Raw genomic sequence first — 21,204 nt, 5'->3', positions numbered from 1 at the left:
AATAACCCACCAGAAAACCAGCATTGGCACTGGAGCTTACGTGGTAAGTGCTAGCCTTCAGCTGAAAAGCTGAGGGACAGCGCCCAGGCCCAGAGTTCAAGCCCCATGACCAACAACAACAACAAAAAAAGTATTTGTTCTAGAAGGCTCTAGAATTTTTTTCTTTGTTATTACCAACCTTCCCATTATGTCTTTCTGAGACTAGCATGGTTGCGGGTGACTGCTGGCATGTGGTTCAGGCTCAGATTCGCAGGGACCATTTAAGCATGGATCTCCCGACATAATCAATGCGCCTTCCAGACTAAACGCGGGACTTCTCCTCAGTCTGACATTCCCCCACAATATTTGTGAACATCTTCCACTCAAAATTTCACACTTAAAAACCCATCCACCTCCTACCTCTCACCCAGGCAGCCTCTAAAACTCTCATTTTGTCTGTGAGTCTCTTCTGTTCGCTGGTCCTTCTGATTCTCACTGCCATCCTCCAGGCTCAGGTCTTCTTGACCTCAATGGTCTCCGATCGCTGTCTCTTCCTTCTCCAGTCTGGCCTCACTGCTGCTGGATTGAGTTTGTATGCATATCCTCCTCCAGGCCCCCAGAGAGCACCTCCTGCCAAACAAATCCCAAGGCCCCTTTCCCTGACCCCTCACACCCCATCCGTCCACAGTCCCATGCTCCAGTCATAAAGCATCACCTCCCCTGCCCCTGCCACGCCCGCCTGCGGCCCGACCTGGAATGCCGTCCACCTGCCCCAAGTCACTGCCTACTCTTCTCTAAGGGCTCTATCAAGCAGGAAGCCATCTTCCCTCCTGTGAACTCCAGTACACCAGGCACCCGTGCTTCCCCCCCGCAAGGTAACTTCACGATAGAAAAATAGCCAAATCAACAAGCTAATTCAGTGTCTCCTGACATGAAGTATGATGGCAAGAGCCAAGGATGACAAGGAGCATCTGCAGCTAGCTAGCCTGGGAAATCATGCTGAACAGGTGCACACGTGTGAGTGCACATGCACACGCACACACACACACACACACGCACACACACGCGCACATGCGCACACGCGCGCACACACACACACACACACACACACACACACACACACACACACACACACACACACACACACAAAGCAGTGATGCCAAGACCTTGAAGTTGTCATATACAGGTGTTAGCTGAAGGGAGGAAAACACAAGACAACCTGGAAGAGCGCAGTGCTCCTCGGCAGCATGAGATGAGGCCACAGCTCGCAACGACCTTCAGCCTGGATTCACTCTGAGGCCGTGTTGCTGGGTTCTAACCCAGGCCCTGGTTTTGACTTGCTTTGTGACGCTGGGAGAGGCATGAAGCCTCTCTGGGCCCTCAACTGCCTAATAAATATTAACAGTACCCCTGCCTTTCCTTGCGGCACTAGGTGAGGATGATGTATGCACTGTATGCCGAACCCCGAGGGCCGCACCCGTAATTGGTGTCACCAGTGTGAGCAAGTCTTAGTTTTACTATTGTGAAAGTGTTTTAGATGGGGAAGGGGCGCACCACCAGAAATAAATTGGGAAAGATGTCTTGCAAGACTTTTTACTAGAAAGAAGTATCAGCATCTAATCACCATTAAACCAAATGCATTCTATTCTAGTTCCTGGTAGGGATTCAGACAGACAGACAGACAGACAGATAGGGTGACATTCAGGGGAGGACTGAATCCCTTGCAAAACAGAGCAGGCACACGAGGCAGCTGAGCCAATCACAAAGAGTGTTCACCCTCCAAAGGGCTTCGTCCACAAATAGCCATTGTGTCCCCCAAACAACCCTGCTGCTGTCAGCCACATGGGCATGAAATGCAAGCCTTTGACTTATGTGTTTTGGACAGTGGGTCAGCCTAGACTCAGCCAGGAAAACAATGAACTGCTGTAAAAGGCATCTAGCACTCTCTTACTGAATTTACAGAGAGCAAGCCTTTTGGTTCAGCTTTGTAAAGAACAGTAATATCCTGCATTCTGCTGGGCTGAGCCCGTAAGCATCCATTTCAAGTGTAGTTGTATCACGCAGTGATTTATTCATTAATGGTGTGGGGAACAGCTGTGACTTCAGGGCATCACATCTGTCATCAACTCCCCTCCCCCCACAAAAAGAGACTGTTAAACTGTATTAAACAGGCATTGCCACAAATATCTCCATTTGCTATGGTGCTATACATACAGATGCACACACAGCCACACCCTTGATGTTTTATTATAGCTCAAAGCTGCTCATCATTCACACATCAAAATTATTAGTGGTAGGAATAACAAATTCACGTATCATCTTGAGAATTATGGCAATAAAGCTGTGTCCTCTGGTCTAAAAAAAAAAAAGATTTTTCTACAAGAACAAATAAGCAACCAAAATATAAATGTATCTAGTTTTTGTTTCTGTTGTTGTTGTTGTTTGTGGTTTTCTGAGACAGGTTCTCAGCCCAGCCTGGCCTCAGCTTCCCCAGCTCGCCTTCAGGACCTAATGTATGCATGGCCTCTCTCTTCTTCCCTTTGCATCCACTGCAGCTGTGTAAAGAAGGTTCTACCCCACATGGTCCCTTAGGCTTCTTCTCTGTCATGGCGCCATCCTACTCTAGGACTTCTAAAATCTCCTCTGTGGAGCACACATGGAATAAAGGGCAGTCCAGCGTGAGCTGTCTCTTAGGTTCATACACATCCACGTTGAGTCATGTGGTCCCCCCAGTGTTTGTCCTGAGACCTCTCTGATTGTTCCTACTGTATCAGCAACTGGCATGTAGTGGTGGGCGAGCCCAGGGATGCAGTAATCACACAGCAGCCCTTAGGACAGCCTCCAACCACAAAGAACGCTCCAGCTCCAAATAGTAAAGCCTTGAGATGTGGGCAAACACCTAGCCAGTGTCTGCCACAATCACACAAGACATCCAGACTGAGGTATACCATCCCTTTCCACTAAGGTACGTGCAGATCAACCCCAGCAAAGCCACACGTCAGGAGTTACTCATTAATCTGCTTGTTCTTGTTCTCTCCTCTACTCATTCATCCTTAACAAGTAAACACTCAAAGAATTCACAGTGGAGGAGAGGGGGGACCCTATATAGAATCATCGCACACGGGCCAAGTGGGATTCAAGAGACCAAACAGAAGGAAGGGAATTCTGCCTGTGGAAATAGGAGAAGAGGCATAAGCAGGAGGAACAGGAATGAAGGCGTGTAGGAGGTGTAACCCATGGGTCTTCTGCCCTTGGAGCGTCTGGCTTTGGGGGAGGGAGGGGAGGGCAGGGAGAAGCCTGTCCCAGGGCTGGAACTGCATGAGCAAAGGAGGAGAAAAGCTGGCCTTATTCTACCGCTGGTATGAGTGGGGATGGGAGGACTGGCAACTAAGAAAGGGGAAAAAAAGTTTTGTTTAAATACAGGCTTTTAGTAACGTATTTAATAAAGTCATAGCTTCCAGCATCTCTCACACAGGACAAACATGAGCTTTCAGCAATGTGACCCATCCAGAAGTGCTCACACCCCCAGCCTTCATGGAAAGCTAGTATTGTGTGGCAAAGTCGGGGTGACACTGGTATTAGAAAGGCTAGGGGCCTTGGCCGGTTCCATGGCCGGTGTCGCTGGCGCAGACCGTGTCGCTGAGCAATGCGGTCTAGCCTATGCTCTTACCCTCACCTGTGGGCCATCCTCACAACTGCAGTGAGGGATTGAAAAGGAAATGTAAGTAAAGCTGGGCACTGGGGGCTCACGCCTATAATCCCAGCTACTCAAGAGGCTGAGATCTGAGGTTCATGGTTCAAAGCCAGCCCTGATAGGAAATTCTTTGAGACTCTTATGTCCAATAAACTATTCAGAAAAAACCAGAAGTGGTGCTGTGACTCAAGCGGTAGACTGCTAGCCTTGAGAAGCAGCAGCTCAGAGACAGTGCTCAAGCACTGAGCTCAAGCTCAGGAATGGCACAAAAACAACAACAACAAAAGTCATTTGCTGTAACTGAGATTCTCCATCTGAAGAACAACCTAAAGGGAAAAATCACAGGGTAGGTGTTGTTCACAAAGTTCAAGGGCCTAAGCAAGCACAGTGCTCGCTCGCTCTCTCTCCCTCTCCCTCTCCCTCTCCCTCCCTCTCTCTCTCTCTCTCTCTCTCTCTCTCACACACACACACACACACACACACACACACACACACACACACCATAATCCTGTATAAGTCTTCACCCCATTCTCTTCTTTTTACTTAGCTTCCTCTGTCAAACCATTATCTCTGGTTTGTTGCGGTTGTTCTTACTAGTTTCTTTATTTGGGTTTTTGAGACAGGGTCTTTTTAAGTAGTCCAGGCCAGCTTTAAACTCAGCCCACCAAGTCTGGGATTACAGGAAAGACTACTATGCAGGCATACCAAGGAGGGAGGGAGGGAGGGAGGGAGGTAGGGAGGGGAGGGAGGGGAGGGAGGGGAGGAAGGGAAGGAAGGGAGGGAGGGAGGGAGGGAGGGAAAGGAAAGGAAAGGAAAGGGAGGAATTTGTTACTTTATAAGCCCGAATCTCAAGGAGGAAATAAAATGAGGGCTGTAGATTCTGGAAGCTGGAGTCTAGTCACATGCCTGTTCCCTTGTGCTGGTGAAGGAAGAATTCCATGGACTCCAACCAGACAACCTGCTCCCAAGATTTGGTTGGGTCCAAATGAAACCACATCCACTTTTAGGAAAGTGGTCACAGGACGGAGGGGCACTGCCCTGTGTAGCAGTCATGCATGGAACCAAACAAAAGCTTAAACAACCACAGCTAAACTGAATCACATTTACCCATTTACAGCCAGACTCTTGGTGACTCACACCTGCAATCCTCACTACTCAGAAGGCTGAGATCTTAGGATCACGGTTCAAAGGCAGGAAAAGTCCTGAGACACTTATCTCTAATTAACTACAAAAAGCTGGAAGTAGAGCTGTGGGTTAAGTGGTAAAATGCTAGGGGACAGAGCCTAGGTCGAGTTAAAGTCCTAGGACCAGTAGGACCAGCACATGCATACATGCATAAATACATACATACACACATACGTACACATACACACACACACACATTTATAACTGAACTGGGCAAGCTTATTGGTTCATGCCCATAATCCCAGCTACTCAGAAGGCAGAGATCAGGAAGATTGTGGTTTAAGGACAACCCAGGGAAAAAAAACTGAGACTCTCTCCCCAAAATGACTAAAGCAAAAAGACTCGGAAAGTGTTCCAAGTGGTAGAGTGCCTGCCCAGCAAGCACAAGGCCTGTGCTCAGATACCAGTGGCAGCCTTCCCAATTTACCAGGACTTCTAACGGACTCTGTCCATTTCTGCTGTAGATTGGATTTGACCAAATGATGTTATTGTAAGGAGAACAATAAGACAAGATTTGCTATCACCATGGACAGAGATTCCACCAATAGTGAAGTTCTGAAGCCTAACATTCTTTTATACCTTTCTAGGAAAGACAGTTTTCTCCATAAATTAGCGAATGCCTCATGGTTTGGTGTGACTGCCTTAAGATCTGAGTCCCTAATACTTTACAGATTTCTTTATTACACGCCCAAGGATGTGTGAACAATTAATTTTAATAAATCTGACTCCAAGGTCAAAAGAAAATGAAACTACAGACTACCCAGAAACTCTTTTAACACTGCAGTCATCTTGAGTCCTGAGTGTACAGAACTAAAAGCAATGTCTGGTGCTTTCTGTTTGCACAGAAGATTTCCCCCTCAGTGGACAAGCTCGTTACCTTTCTCTTGGTGATTTCCCAGAGGCAGTGAGGTACTATGAACGGGGCTCCTGGGTGTGCACGGGCATGCACAGGACGTAATGACACAGCCTCTGCCGGTCTACCCTCACATGCTACATGTATCACACCTGACAGCCGAACTCATTACCCTGGCTGGCAATTTGATGCACGTTCTGCTTGCACCATCCTAACAGCCCCAGATAACCTTCCAAGGAGAAAGAGAACTTGGACAGTTATCATCTGCTAAATACTAGAAAATGTGTGGCTTATCCCAGAGTCTTATCTCTTCCCATCAGTCCCTGCACTGTGGTAGTTTTCTTCCCTGCCCCCCACATCACAAAATCCCCCTGGAATCTTCTGGAAGAAAACACTAGGTACTGTGTACACAGTGCCCCCCAGTCCAGTCCACGCTACTGGCTGATTTCCAACATGGGAAGGTTCCTGAAGCATCCTAGCTGCAAATAAAAAGACGAGGCAATTCCATTGTCTGCTAGCATTGTTCAGCACTCCAAGACAAAAAAAAAAAAAAAAAGCACAAATCCCTACAGAAATACATGCACCCCAGATAGCACTGTAAGACAATACCCAGACCTACTGACCTGCAGACATCCTCAAAACTCAGCCTGGGATGGCCGAGTTTAAAGGCTCAGGCATCGCAACCCAGCCTGGCCCTGTCCTCAAGGCTCTGAGGCCCCTCCCACTTTGCAGTGCAGCCTTGATGTTATTATTCTAAGGAGTAAACTGATCCCAGCAAGTCCTCATCGAGTGCCCGCTGCACCCCAAGCCCCGAGCAACAGCCCTGACAGGCAGGCACAGCGACTGGCCAGCCTTGCGGGGAACTTCTGACACAGTTCATTAACCTTATATTCCTACTGTACTTTTATATTTACTCTATAGTTAGGTTTCCTAGTATTTATTAAAAGAGTTCTCTATTTTAAAAAAAAAGTATTAATGGTTTAAAATGAAAAAGATCTCATTCCAAACTGTAGGTTCATAAATAAAGAGCTCCACAAAGCCACACCACCTCTCCTTTTCTTATCCCAATCCCATCTTCTTCCGCCTCTCCATGGAAGCCTGAATACCTTACATCCACAAAGCCAGACCCCTATCACAAAATAGCAGCACCCCCGTATAGAAGGGAAGCGTGGTATAATCTTCCTGAGACTGGTCTGGTTTTAAAATGGAAAGTTTTGCTGGGTGCTATAGGGCTCATGGCTATAATCCTAACTACTCAGTAGGCTGAGATTGGAAGATCCCAGTTGGAAGTTCAGGAGGCTCATCTCCAGTTAACCAGTGAAGTGTGGTTCAAATGGTAGAGTGCCAGCCTTGAGAAAGAGAAAAGCCAAGGCACAACACACACACACACACACACACACACATTCCTTTACCTAAGCATTCACTTTGATGACATGCAAACTGGGGAATCATCTATACTCAAGAAACCTTTAGCACAGAAGGAGAATTAAGTCCAGGATGTCCTCCCCTCGAGGGGAAGAGTGCCCAAAGAAGAAAGGTGTCTGGCACCCAGGCAGCCTCAGTGGGCTCCCTGCTTTCTCAGACACACTCCTCAGAATGGTTCCTCCTCCAGAGAGGACCTGTCTTCTCCAACTCCAAACCAGGTAAGCACAGCACAAGAGATTCACCCATGATAAGGCAACCATGACAACAACACACAAAAGAAATCCTCATGTAAACACTGAACGCTGTGGTTAGCTTAATGTCTTCCCCAGTTTATTTTATTTTTTTTTGTCGTGGGGCTTGAACTCTGGGCCTGGGTGCCATCCCTCAGCTCTTCAGCTCAAAGCGAGTGCTCTACCATATGAAGCACAGCACCATTTCCTGCTTTTATCTGTTTATGTGGTACTGAGGAATCAAACCCAGGTCCTCATGATTGCGAGGCAAGCACTCTACCACTGAGCCACCTTCCAGCCCTCTTCCCCAGTTTAGACCAGGACCATTTATTCAGAGCTGAGCCCAATAACTGAAGGCTGAAGATGCAGATACAAACAGGCCAGGCACTGCCTTACGTCAGAGCTGAGATTCAAGCACACAGCCATCTTACTGTGCAGGTGGCTCACACCTGTCATCCTAGCTACTCAGGAGGCTGAGATCTGAGGATCACAGTTTGAGGCCAGCCTGGACAGGAAAGGCCTGAGATTCTTATTCTAATTCACCAGCAAAAAAAAAAAAAATCAAAGTAGAGCTCTGGCTCAAGTGGTAGAACAATGGCCTTGAGCAAAAAAGCTCAAGGGACAGTACCTAGGCCTGTGTTCAAGTCCCAGAATCTGTGAATGTGTGTACATACATACACATACACACACACACACACACACACACACAAAATTCCGTGTTTTTCATTGGGTACAGTGATTAAGGCAGACATGGGGGAAAAAAAAAGTTAGCAAGACAAATAAGCTGGTCATCATGGTACACTTCTGTAATCCAAGCTACCGAAGAGACCACAGATAGGAAGATTCCATTCTAAAGCTGGCCCCTTGTAAAGCATAAGACTTTCCCAAATAATAATAGCAAGAACAATAGCTGAAATAACAAAAGCAAAAAAAATTTTAAAAGGAAGAGAGAAAGCAGAGCTGGGGCTGGGGCTCCCGCGGTGCCGCACCTGCTTAGCCAGTGCAAGGCCCGACTCAATCCGTGTGCCGCTAAAAATGGACTAAAAGAAAACTATAATGCTTCCAACTTTCCAACTGAATTAAGTAAAATATGTGGTAAGGAATTAAGAGAAAGGTATCAGATACATTTGTTCTTCTCTCTTTTTAATTATATCAAGGAAGGAAAGGGAAAGGGAGAGAGAGACAGGAAGGAAGGAAGGAAGGAAGGAAGGGAGGGAGGGAGGGAGGGAGGGAAGGAGGAAGGGAAGGAAGGGAGGGAGGGAGGGAAGGAGGAAGGGAAGGAAGGGAAGGAAGGAGGGAAGGAGGGAGAGAGGGAGGGAGGAGAAAGGGAGGGAGGGAGGGAGGAAGGGAAGGAAGGAGGGAGAAAAAAATTATTATAACTACACACACACTAAGCTTTGGAGATTTTTGTCAGAATTGTGCCTTGCATGCAAAGGCCCTCAATCTTTGACTAATTTACCCAATATGTGGTTTACTCATTGAGACTCGGTGTTCCAAGTGCTATTTTTCCCATCACTCATTTAGCATGGTTCAGTAATGTACTACTCACCTACCACAACAGCCAGCTTCATGCAATGAATGGGCAAATCCCCCAAATTTTGGGGACTGCCCCTGAGCTCACCAGTCCCTTTCTTTCTCCTCTATTCACCTGTAAGGAAGTAATTTGCCAATCTACCCCAGAGAGACAACCGCAAAGCATGATCACACCCAAGACTGGTTTCAAGACAGCTTTTCAGATCCATTCACAACCCTCTGAGCAAGTTTGTGGCAGCTGTGTATTCCCCACCGATGTCTCCAAGCAGAGAAAAACTATGTCCTGCTTTCTAATAGCACTGAGTGGCAAAAATGAGTACCATATGAATGAGTATTCCAAAATCAAGAGGTGAGGTAACACAGATGTGTGCCGGAGAAACATTTAGGCTCAAGATGGTAAGGTGGTCAGTAGGCTTCCTGACACTCAGTCATGTCAAACACAGTCAACACAGGACATTCTATTCGATTGCAGGGTGGCCTAGGGCAGGAACAACCCTAACATTACCTGCTAGATATCACCGAGGGATCTTTTCTCCCTCTTCCCTCTCTTCCCTTCCCCTCCTCTTCTCCTCCCCTTCCCCTCCCCTCCTTTTCCCTTCCCTTCCCTCCTACACAGGCAAACAGAAGTTGAAAAACACATCACTAGAACTAACTTTGTTAGAATGACCCCCTCCCCCAGAGGATCTCTACCTTCCAGGCATATTGGTATGCACACAGCAGCCTGGTCATTCAAATTGGATTCAGCATTTAATCATTATTAATGCAAACAGATGAAACTCATACAAATAAGCTTCTCTCTAACTTCCTTAAAGAGTACAGGCTGAAAGCATTTATAATTTCTTCATCGCCATACGTCAAAATCACCACTGGTAATTTACTGAGCAGTTCATATACCTAGATATGGTGACAAATATCTTGAACAGGGTCCAACACAAGTGGGGAGCCAGGATGAGCCATGGCTGGAAGGATCCTAGGCATGCAGACTCTAGGATGTGGCTTGGTGACAGAAGCAAGCCCAGGGCATCTCCTCAATGTACCTTCTCTTATGTAAACTGGCTTGAGTGAGGTTCAGTTCTTTGCAATTAAGCAGACTCTTTAATACAAGCCCTTCCATGCAAGTGCTCCTCCTAGAATGAATGGACGTGAATGAACATAAAAAATGGGCTGATGAATGAGTCAGTCAACACATGAAATGAGATGAGGCTAAGCACTGAATCAAACTTTTTTTAAGGCAGTTCCGGTCACACCATGCTTGAACGGTGCAAAAGCACTTTGAATCAACTATGGATTAACCACTCTGGTGAATTTGGAGTTTTAAAGTTGGAATAAAGGCCAAAGTTGTCTAGAAGTTATTAGGAAGTTTAGAATCAAGTTTCAGAGAACTCTAAAGGAAAGGCAACAATGTGTACTTCCCCTCCTTAGGGGGAAGAAAAGGAAGACAGTGAAGTTGATCAGGATACTTTGTTTACAAGTGTGGAAAAGTCAAGGAAACCCCCTTGTATAACTTGTGATAATAAAAAAAAAAAAAATGGAGGAGGAGGAGAAAAAGGAGAATCAAGAGACAGGGAGGAAAAGGGAAGAGGAAGAAAAAGAAAAAAAAAAAGCAGACACCAAAAGTTATCAGGGAAAAAAATGACCATTAAAAAACAGCGTCCTGGGCTGGTGCTAGCAATCCTAGCTACTCAGGAGGTGTGATCTGAGGTTCAAAGCTGGACAAGAACGACTCTTATCTCCAATCAACCAGCAAAAAGCCAGATGTGGAGCAGTGGAAGAGTGCTAGTCTTGAGTGGAAAAGCCTAAGGACAGCTACTAGGCCCTGAGTTCATGCCTCAAGTTCAAAAACCCACAAAAACTAAAATACAATAAACAGACTCCCGATCTTAAGAGTGCCTGTGAGGTGCAAGGCAGAGACCAGGTGCACACTCTCATAGCCCAGGGAAAAAACAGGGCCACAGCCAGACATGGCATGGATAAACCTAAGGGGGATGTAGAGACTATTACAAAGAGGGCCAGTTAATCTATTAATAAGCAGAATAGCAGCATTAATAATAAAGCTCCCTATGCCCATGTGTCTGTCGAAGCTTTAATGAAAATATCATCAGTCCTTGTCGAAGCCAACCTGAGTGAGACTGGCAGCCAGTGTGCCTGCCTACATTTAGACATGGAAAGGAGCATCCTTGCTTTGCCTGGATGGCAGCACCTCTCCATCTGATCAGCCCCTTCCCTGCTGTGTGGAGTTGAGCTACCGCAGGGGTCCAGGTGGCTGACTGACAGCATCCAGGGGGCTTGTTCGGACTTATTGATACAGGAATCAACACATCAAGTGGTAAAAGTAACTTTACTGATTCAGCTCCTCTACTCTCAGGAGCTGGCAAAGGACCCCTCCAACTGGGCTAAGCCTCTGTAGCTCTATGTGGTCTACTACATAGGGCCTCAAGAACCAAAAGAAAATGGGACTTCCACAGATTCTGCTAGAGACTTCTCTTTAAGTCCTATGTTGGCCGTTGAAGTCAACTAGAAACAGAAAAAGTGGGAAGCACGTATCTCAACTAGGATTTCCATCCTAGAGGCAGATGCAGGACCTACCTTGTACAGAAAGGAACAGGAAGCCCAGTACCTTCCTCCTTTCCTGTGGTGGAGACCTCTACAGGTGGTACCAGGCCTTACTCATTCCCCCTCCCCCCCCCCCCACCTAAACAGCTGTCTTCAAAACAGCACTCAAGAGGGCGGGACTCAAAGGCCACACACAACATAGAAATGTATTTTGAGGTGGGGGCCAGTGGCTCCTGACTGTAATTCTAACTATTCAGGAAGCTGAGATCTGAAGATCACAGTTTGAAGGCAGCTGGGCCAGAAAAACTTACAGGACACTTACTTCCCACTAACCAGCAAAACAGCTGGAAGTAGAGCTGTGGCTCAAATGGTAGCATGTTAGCCTTGAGCCAAAAAAGTTAAGGTACAGGGCCTGGACCCTGAATTCAAGACCTAGTACAACACCATAATACAACACTTGGTTCTTGGATAGTCTATGGCTATGACTGGTCCTCTCAGCTGCTCATCTTCCAGCTCAGAACCCCCTTGGATAAACTTTGTCACTGAGATGAAGCTGGCCCAGGAGGGAGCTCGCCATCCTTAAGCTAATAATACCAGTGTCCTCTCAGTCACTGTGACTCGGAGGGTAACTTGGCCACTTACTGTGTCACCTATTCAGAGAATGTTCTTTAAAAACAACTTCTCCAAGGTGACTGAGCCAGAAGCAATACCATTTCCTGAAATTCCATTCTTAAATTCCATTCCACTCTAACTCTTAAAAATTCTAATGTATGTATGCAGTTCTCCCAGTGTGGCAGTGTGGATGAGGATATGTGAGTGGCCAGTTCTTCCCAAAGCCGTATCTCTCTGCGAACTGCCAACTGCTTGATCTGTACCCCTGGCAAGGCCTATTCCACAGCCTCCAGGCCTATTCCACAGCAGAGAAGGCTTTCAAACCCACCACCCTCATACCAACATAAATGTGCAAGAATTCTGCGTGTTTGATGATCCACATGGCGTGAAAAAGCCTTTTGGCCATAAAGCTCACACCTGTCATCCTAACTACTCAAGAGGCTGAGATCTGACGATCACAGTTCAAAGCAAATCCATGAGACACAGCTCCAATTAACCACCAAAAAGCTGGAAGTAGAGCTGTAGCTCAAATGGAAGAGGATCAGTGTCCAGGCACTGAGTTCAAGCCCCTGTACTGGAACAACAACAACAAAATCCAAGTTACGAAGTGACCAAATCACTTTGGCCAACCCGAAAACCTATTATTCCTGCCTCCACCAGGGCTACCTGTTGCATTCGCTGCCCGAAGGTCCAGGCCCACCTGATATTCTTTTTAGACCTGGGCTGTTCCAAGCAAGCTCAGGAAGTCTCCGAAAAACAGCAGATGGCAAGAGAGAGTAAGTATGAGACACTTCTGTATTATATAACACAACCTCCTAAGCACAGGGCTGGGAAACAGCTACTGGCCCCTCATTCCTAAGCCAGTATTCCAAACAGACCAAAACAAAGATGACTATTACAACTGTATTTGATAACCAGTATAAGATCTTGTTTAATCAATGCTTTGGGACACAAAATACCTCGAAGCACCCAGTCAGACCCTGTGGGACACAAGGTAGAAACTCTCTTTTCTGGATCAGATCAGTGTGGAAAGTACCGGAGACACTCACCCATACCCAGTTCACCTGTGTCTACTCAGAAATACTAAATACTAAACACCTGAGTGTTTGTTGCTGGAGTAGTATCCTGCTCTTCTAGGTGGGGGGCACCAGCTGCTAGAGTGACAGCTTGTAATGTTTCCTTTCCAGTTCTGCAATGATCTACGACCAAGCTCAGAGCGAGGTCCACTGGCAAGAGATGCTAGACATCCAGCCTCAAACAAAAACAACCTGAATTTAGCACTGATATTCGGAGATCGTTATTACCACAGTATCATCTAACCCCTGCTGCAGACACAGCATTGCTTAAAAAGAGAGAGACCTGCAAAAAGTCTCTCCACCCCTAATCTGTTTTCTGAAGGAGGTAATACCAAAAAGTAGAATTCGTCTCAAAATTGAAAGGCATCAGGGACTAAACACCTTGAGTTGAGAAGGAGAAGGTAGGAGCAGGACAGACTGGAAGAAGTGAACGCCGAAGACCTCCCAACCATGGTAGGATCACCCTGATCCTGTAAGATTCCGCTGACGAGTTCAAGGACTATGAAGAAAAGGCTATCACAGGCTGACCCCAGACCCAGCCACTCAGATAGCCAGAGCTCCCCCTGAAAAGAGGCATTCAAGCAGAGGATGTATCAATACACCTGCCTCCTCAGAAGCCCTATGGAACCAGTGACACTCAGGCCCCCATTTCTCCGTCTTCTTGTAAGCGTCCTGAAGGTGATTCACTTGATTCACTTTTGTGTCTAGCCTTCACCCACACCCCTTGACATTCTCACAGACGTGTCTCTATCTGCTGCCCATAAACACCTATTGAGAAAGGTGCTAGAAGCAAAGCTTGACTCCTCCAAACTACAGCTAAACACATTGCTGGAGGTAGGGAGCCTCCTTCCCAATAAAAAAGAAATTAGACATCAATACAGTGCTTTATTTATCACTGTAGATAACTTAAAATCACAGTGAAAACTAGCCCAGTACAGTAGCTAGCTTTGTTCTAGGGCATGCATTTGCATGTGCAAGCTGTAGTTGTCCCGTGTGGAATTTTGTAAGTGAAGAATTTATTTGTTCTGTTTTTTTTAAACCACACCCTTGTTTCTGGTGCAGTTTTACATTGTCTATTATCCCATCAGGTGGGTCTTCCTCCTACAGCAACACAACAGTACACACCCCGGATTACTGCTGACATAAAATCACTTGTCAAAATACCTTTCTCCAGGCACCAGATTACTAATTCCATCTTTGCAAAGTAATGGCCTTTGTTTCATCTGGGACTAGATAACTGCTTCCCCTAGAGATAGAATGCTTTTAGTAAAATAAATAAATAAATGCAGGTATCATTTGCTCTTTTTAAAGTCCCCTTCCATAACAAGGCTACCTTACAGGTGAATGACACACATTAAACTTTATTTTTCAAGGGATTTTTTTGGGGGGAGAGGGTTAAAGAACATCTGCCAAGCCCTGAGTCAGCAGCAGACTAAAGCTTTAGTAGCCTTTGGCCCTCAGCAATCTGTCTCCCAGGAGGAGAATCCAAGAGCCCATTTCCTCAACAATTGATACCTCAGTCTATTTGGGTGGGATGCTCAGGGCTTGGCTCTCTAGGACAGAAGTCCAAGGCCAAGGTGAAGTCTGAAGGTTAAATCTGCCAAACTTCACATCAAGATCACCCTTGGGCGGGTTAAGTGGATAAACAAACAACCATCATTGGAAAGAAAAAGAACTGGCCGGAGTTTTTTTTTTTGGAGGGGGAAAAAACAATGCAAAATGAGAGTCTAATGGTTCACGACCACATCCAAGATAACTAAAGGCCCCAGTTTCTCTGTTCTCTTTCTGGTCCCCCAACAACCTTCCCAGACACCACAAAGGCACTGAGCTACCAGCCCCACTCCCCTGATGCTGAAACACTGTAGCAGAGAAAGGGTAAGGGACGGAGACGACCATTTCATAAGAAGGTCACAGCATTTGGCCAATGCTCTCACTGAGCGTCGTCAGATTTATGATGAGCCTTACAAGGAGACCTTTTCAACCACTAAGGAATACCCCGACTACAGACTAAAGCCAAAATATATTCCTGTAGGTTAGAACGCTGCCTTCCATCCAACCCCCCCCCCCCCCCGGTCCAAAACACCTGCCTACAGACTGGTTAGGTCAAAATACCCATCAGCCAGGTGGAATTCATACAACCTCCGAGGTACCCGGGCCCCCAACGACCTCTCCAATGGGAAGAAAAGAAGCCATTCGTCATTTCTCTCTCGGGATCAAGAGTTTCAGCAGTCCCGGCTCCTTCGGATACTTGGGAAGGAAGGCTCCCAAGAGGCAGCCCCGCGCCAGCCCTGTGGGCCCGGGGGACCCAGAGACACCCCAGCAGCTGCCCAGATGGCCCAGCGTTACCTGAATCTGTCACGAGTCCCTTCTCACCCCCTTCTGCGTGATGACATCAGGTGGAAGCGGTCCGCGTCCGGGAGGCACAATTCAGTCCGAGCTTTGTTCAGCCTGCGGCGGAACGCACGCAGTCGGGTTAGACGCGCGCAGCGCCCAAAGGAACCCAAGAACCCCGCGGGGCGCGCCGGCGAGGCCGGAGAGGGTGTCCCGAGATGGGGGTGGGGGGAGAGACCGGGACGAGCGGGGACGGCGGGACGAGGAGGGGGCGTAACGCCGCAAATCGTCGGCCTGGGATGTCGACCCACCCCCCCCCCCGATCCCTCCCCTCCGCAGTCTCCCCCTCTCCCCCCCCCAAGTTCCCCGGCGGCGGCGACGGCGGGCGACCGACCGTCATCCCTCGGAAAGCTAGGAACCCGGGAGGGAGGAGAAGACCATCTTGGGGCAGCGACGCGACACTGGGTGAACCCGGTCTTCAGGGAATGCGGGGCGCCACCCGCCCAGACACACGCGCCCCGGCGCCGCAGCCACCCGCACCTTCGCGATCGCCCCCGTCGGCCCCCTCACCAAGTCGCGGTCTCGGTCTCCACTCTTCCCCTCCCCCAAACGGCGCGGCGCCGCCGGACTTGGGGACCCCCTCCACCACACCCCTACTCCAGAAGGGATCGGGGCGCGCCGCCGCCGCCCCGGCAGCACCCCACGAATCCAGGCTGCTTTGTCCTGCCTCTGCCCTTCCACAGCCAGCGCCCCCCTCCCCCGGCGCGCGCGTCCGCACCAAAGACCCCCCCCAACCTGGCCCGCCGCTGCGCCCTCTTTTCGCAGGGAAGGGACACCCCCCCGGGGCAACTTCTAAGGGTGGAAGAAAGCGCCCTAAAGGGGGCTGGCGAGGCGGCCGGCAAGGGCGTGAGCGGGCTGGGGGCGCAGGCGCGCGCGCGGTGCACCCCCTGAGCGCAGGCGCGCGCGCGTGGCGCGGGCCCGAGGCGGGCTCCCCGGGACCCGAGCTCCCCGGGGGCATCCGAGGACTCGGCGGAGCCTCCAGCCGCGCGCCCAACTCCGCCAGCGCCGGGGGACGGGAGCAACTCTGGGGACCCCCCGGACCGCGCCCTCCCTTCCTCGGAGACCCAGAGGCCCCACCACCCCGCGCACGGGGCGAACGCGCCCCCCAAACCCTGGGCGCCAACTGCCCTCTCGCGCTTCCCTGGCTGCAGTGGCCGCATGGGTGCGGACACCCTTCCCGCACCCCGGATCCCGGAGGGCGCGGAGCTGGAGGGACAGCCCCGAACTCACTGACCTTCCTCCGCGCGGGCTCGGGCGCGCTACGCGGGCGGCAGCATCGCCGCGGGGTCCCGGGGCGCCCGCTCCTCCCGCCTCGGACTGCGGGGCGGCGCCGGCGTGCGCCTGCAACCCCGTTCCCCGCCTGGCGCTCCGGGGTCGCCCCCACCTGCCGAGCCACCCTCCGCGCCCCGGATCGGACGCGGCCCGCCGGGCGCTGGGCACCGAGCGCGAGCGTTCGGCGTCGCCGCCCGCCGAGACCGAGGCACCGAGGGGGGGCGGGGGCGGGAGGCCGGGCTCGCCGCTCGCGGCCCCGCCCCGCCCCGGCGGCTCCACCCCCCTCCCCGCCGCCCGTCCCGCACGTCAGTCTGTCCGTCCCGACTCGCCCAACTCCCCCGGGATGCGGGGCGCACCTTTGGGCCGCCCCCCTCCCCCAGCACACACACCGGCCCAGTTGCCGACCCTGGGCCCGCACCTGGAGATTGGTTTGCCCCCGCGCGGTGGTCAGAGCAGAGCTGAATCAGGTGTGAAAGGAGGCGGCGCGAAGGCGGCCAAGGGCCGACGAGGAGTGGGGGACACCGCCCCGCGGGCTGACACTTTCTGGCTGCCCTTAAAAGTTCCTGTGGTCCCTCCAGGCAGATGCTACTTTCCCCCAGAGGCCTGGACGATGCCTCCGAAGAGGCCCCGCGCCCAGGGAGGATGGGGACGCAGATGCTGGGGCTCCCGTGGGGGACCTCCGAGTCCACCCGGCTCCTCGCCCTAAAACCCAGCCTTCGGCCTGAGGCTAAAGAGCAGGGGGTCCAGTGCGTGGCTAGCATGAGTGAGTCCCTCGCCAGCACCGCCAAAGCAAGGCAAAAAAATCTAACACCCACCCTAGGGGCTTGCTTCGAACGTCTCCTTCCTCCACAGTGAAATCTAAAGGCAAAAGGGCTTTGCGTCCCCGGGCGGCTGCAGAGGGGAATGGACGGAAAAACACCTACAAAATGGAACTTGTACGCAGGATCACTGGTGGCTCTCCCTGTCATCGTAGCTACACGGAGGGCTGAAATGGAGGGTAGAGATGCCAGCCAGCCCCAGCAGGCAAGGCCCAGAGACTCTTATCGCAGTTCACCAGTAAAAAGCCAGAAGTGGAGGTGTGGCTCAAATGGTAGAATGCCAACCTTGAGTGGCAAAAGCTAAGACGCAGCACGCAAACACCAACACACACACACCACCACCACCACCACCACCACCACCACACAATATAACTTACACAGCTGAACCTTCCAACTCTCTTGGGTCCTGAGTAACAAAATTCAGGCGGCTCTGAACTGGCGAAGCAGAGGGCCTCATCTAGCCGCTCAGGCTGAGCTGACTTCATGCCCGAGGCTGCATCCCCTCCCTCCTCCACGTAGCTTCTGTCCTGATAATAACAAGCAAAGGAAGATCTAAAGCTCATAATGCTTTCAGCTGGCTGGCCTTGTCTTGTTCCACAAATACAACCTGTTGATGACCTGACATTAATCAACTATAAAAAATAGATCTCTGGGATCCGACTTCAAGCATGGTATTGTACAGCCACCCGGCTGAGCCTGGTTCCACTATGCCCTAAGGTATAATCTATGTTGTATACCAAGAAAAAGAAGCAAGAATGCCAAGATGTCCCTGTGTATTAGAAGCCTAAGGTAACTTTGCAGAGGCTTATCTTGCGCTTCAGCTTGTAGGCAGAAGAAAAAAAAAAACTGCCCTGGTACAGGGACTTGAACTCAGGGCCTGAGTTCATCCAAGGCTGGCACTTTATCTTTGAGCCACAGCTCTACTTCCAGCTTTCTGCTGATTCATTGATATAATAAGTGTCTTGAGGATGTGTCTGCCTGGGCTGGTTTCAAACCTCAATCCTTACATCTCAGCCTCCTGAGAAGCTAGGCCTGAGCCACCAGCACCTGACTCAAAAAAACAAATTATGAGAAGCTAATGAGGATATTGACAACTCAGAAGCTGGCCAGAGCTTAGACTAACACAGGTGAGGTTTGTTGTTTTGGTTTGGTTTGGTTTGGGCTAGTCAGTCCTGGGTCTTGAACTCAGGGCGTGGGCACTGTCCCTGTCTCTTTTGCTCAAGGCTAGTATTCTATCACTTGAGTCACAGCGCCATTTCTGGCTGTTTTTGTGTATGTGGTACTAAGGAATCAAACCCAGGGCTTCATGCATGCTAGGCAAGCACTCACTCTACCTGTAGGCCACATTCTCAGCCCAACAGGTGAGTTATTATAACATCTCAAGATCTTACCAGGAAAGCTTAAAAAGTTTAGTCTAGACATAGTAATATGATGCAAGAGTGACTTTCCAAATTGGTTTTATGAAGCTAATGTCAGGACACAGCAGTGATTCCAAAGTGCTTCAACTCCTTTTTCATTTACTTTCAAGATGCGAGCATTTAGTGTGTGTGGCGGGAATGCTCCCACCTCATTCATACCCACTGGCTGCTGGGTTCATTCACAGAGCATCATGGGTGTTCTGCCTTCTGTCCAGTCTTGTAAAGCTGTCACACAGAGAAGGTTAATTAACTGGGACAGTCTGAGATGAGCCAGTTCTTAAGACAAGTTGGAGGCCAGCACCCGGGCAGGCAGGAGCAGTGAGAGTCAGGGGAAGAGCGGGCAAGAACATGCCGTAACAGATTCCTGCGTGAGAAAGCCCCAGGAACAAAGCCGCGAGGCCAGTCCATGTTGAGTGGTAAGTGGTATGATCAGAGGCTCTTCCATCCTGCCAGAACCAAAGCCCTGCACAAGACCATATCCCGGGTCTGGATGAACTAGGCTCATGAGGACGGGGCCCCAGCACTGGAGAGAAGTTTCAAAATATTCAAGCCAGGCATCAGTGGCTCATGCCTGTAATCCTAGCTACTCAGGAAATTGAAATCTGAGAATGTCAGTTCAAAGCCAGCCTGGGCAGGCAAGTTCTTGACACTCTTATCTCCAATTACCCACCCAGAAAGCCAGAAATGAAGCTGTGGCTCAAGTGGTAGAGCACTAACCTTGAGCAAAAAAGCTCAAGGACAGCACCCAGGCCCTGAGTTCAAGCCCCAAGACCAGAAAAAAAAAATCAAATATTCATGGCTTCATATGATCAACATTTATTGAGTACAGACTAGATACCCATAGTGTTAAAACAGAAGAAAAGACACAGCAGTTCCTGCGCTCATAGAACTCGCCTTCCAATGGAGATGATAAGCAGCCTCAGAAATAAATAATGTTGGAGAAGGAAAGAGAGGAAGGGAATAAAACAGGGAAGGGAGAGCGTTTTAGACAGGTGGCCAGGAAGGCTAATCAGGTGCCTTTGGACCTGAGAGCTAAACGAAGGTAGGGCAGCGCACAAGGCCAGGAAATGAGTCCCATTATCAGCAACAGTTCAAGAAGAGGTCTAGCCTTGGCCTTGGGCAAAGGTCAGAACCCAGGAACTGGATCCCACAAGAATGGACGCTGAGTCCGAGGAGACTGAAGCAGGACTGAGTTCTTATTCATCTGTGTACCTGCTGCACTAGCACTGAGGCCCAGTGCTGTTGACTGGGCTGATCTGGGAGATAAATATAATCTCATAATGCCTGTGACGTCCTTCTATCGGGGACGACACTTTCACAGAAGAATGTGAGGATCTGTTTGATAGCTTTTGTCATTGTCTTCTGGGTTTGTTCACCTCTGTGCTCAGCACCTAATACACTGAGGAGAGAGAAGGGCAGGGAAGGAAGAAGGAAGACCGAGAGAGAGGATTGGGAGAAACCAACCTTGGTCAGTGCTTGGACTTCTTCACATACAAATCCAGCCCAATATGGAAGGCAGACTTTCTATTCTCCAGCTTGTTGTTGTCTTTTGCAAGGTTACTTCCTCTTCCTTTGCTTGATATCCTAAAATCTAGAGAGAAGCTACACCTACACTATTATGATGTTAACTGCTCAACCAATTGGTAAATCCTAGCATGCTGGAAGAATCTACTGGAAACAAGTTTTGAGGCCAGCCTGAACTCCACATCGAAACTCCTTCTCCACAAAGGAAAACAACAAAACAAGTTGTTAGCTGCCAAATAATCTTCCTTTACATTTACAGAACCTAGAACATCTGGCTGCTTTCTGAAAACATCTGAATGTATAATGCCTCTCCTTATTTGCTTCTTCTTATTTTTTAATTCTGTGCAACAATGAACACAACACATATAAACTGCTGTGATGTTTAACTTAGAGAGACAAAATATGTTTGTAACTAGCCCCAAGAGATCAAGGGTGATTGCATTGTTCAGGCCAGGGAAAATAAAATAAAAGAGAAGACAATATACATATTTTCATGACAAGACACCACTCAGCTTGAAGCCTTTCTGTTTTGCTCCTTGCTTCTCCTTTACTCCCCAGTGAAATGCTCTGTACCCCGAGTTTCCTAAGATAGGGCTCTATGGCAACAGCTCCCCACCTTCCTCCTTGTCACCCCTTGCCAC

The 21,204-nt window shown here is 49.4% G+C and overlaps 1 protein-coding gene across 1 annotated transcript in view; it reads right to left on the bottom strand.

Moving 5' to 3' along the window:
• Nucleotides 1-16,845, bottom strand: part of Rnf152 (ring finger protein 152) — a 71,514-nt gene extending 54,669 nt beyond the window's left edge. Inside the window, exons 1-2 of the mRNA XM_042668532.1 lie at nucleotides 16,766-16,845; nucleotides 15,487-15,588 (exon numbers count right to left, since the gene is read on the bottom strand). The gene's annotated coding sequence lies outside the window, so the exon portion shown is untranslated. The remainder of the gene's footprint in view (nucleotides 1-15,486; nucleotides 15,589-16,765) is intronic.
• Between the last annotated feature and the right edge of the window lie 4,359 nt (nucleotides 16,846-21,204).

The sequence above is a fragment of the Dipodomys spectabilis genome, unplaced genomic scaffold, assembly GCF_019054845.1.
Source record: "Dipodomys spectabilis isolate Male_0828 unplaced genomic scaffold, ASM1905484v1 ptg000455l, whole genome shotgun sequence".
NCBI lineage: Eukaryota > Metazoa > Chordata > Mammalia > Rodentia > Heteromyidae > Dipodomys > Dipodomys spectabilis.
Note: the sequence above shows the minus strand (reverse complement) of the source record. Positions and strands in the feature narration are given on the sequence as shown.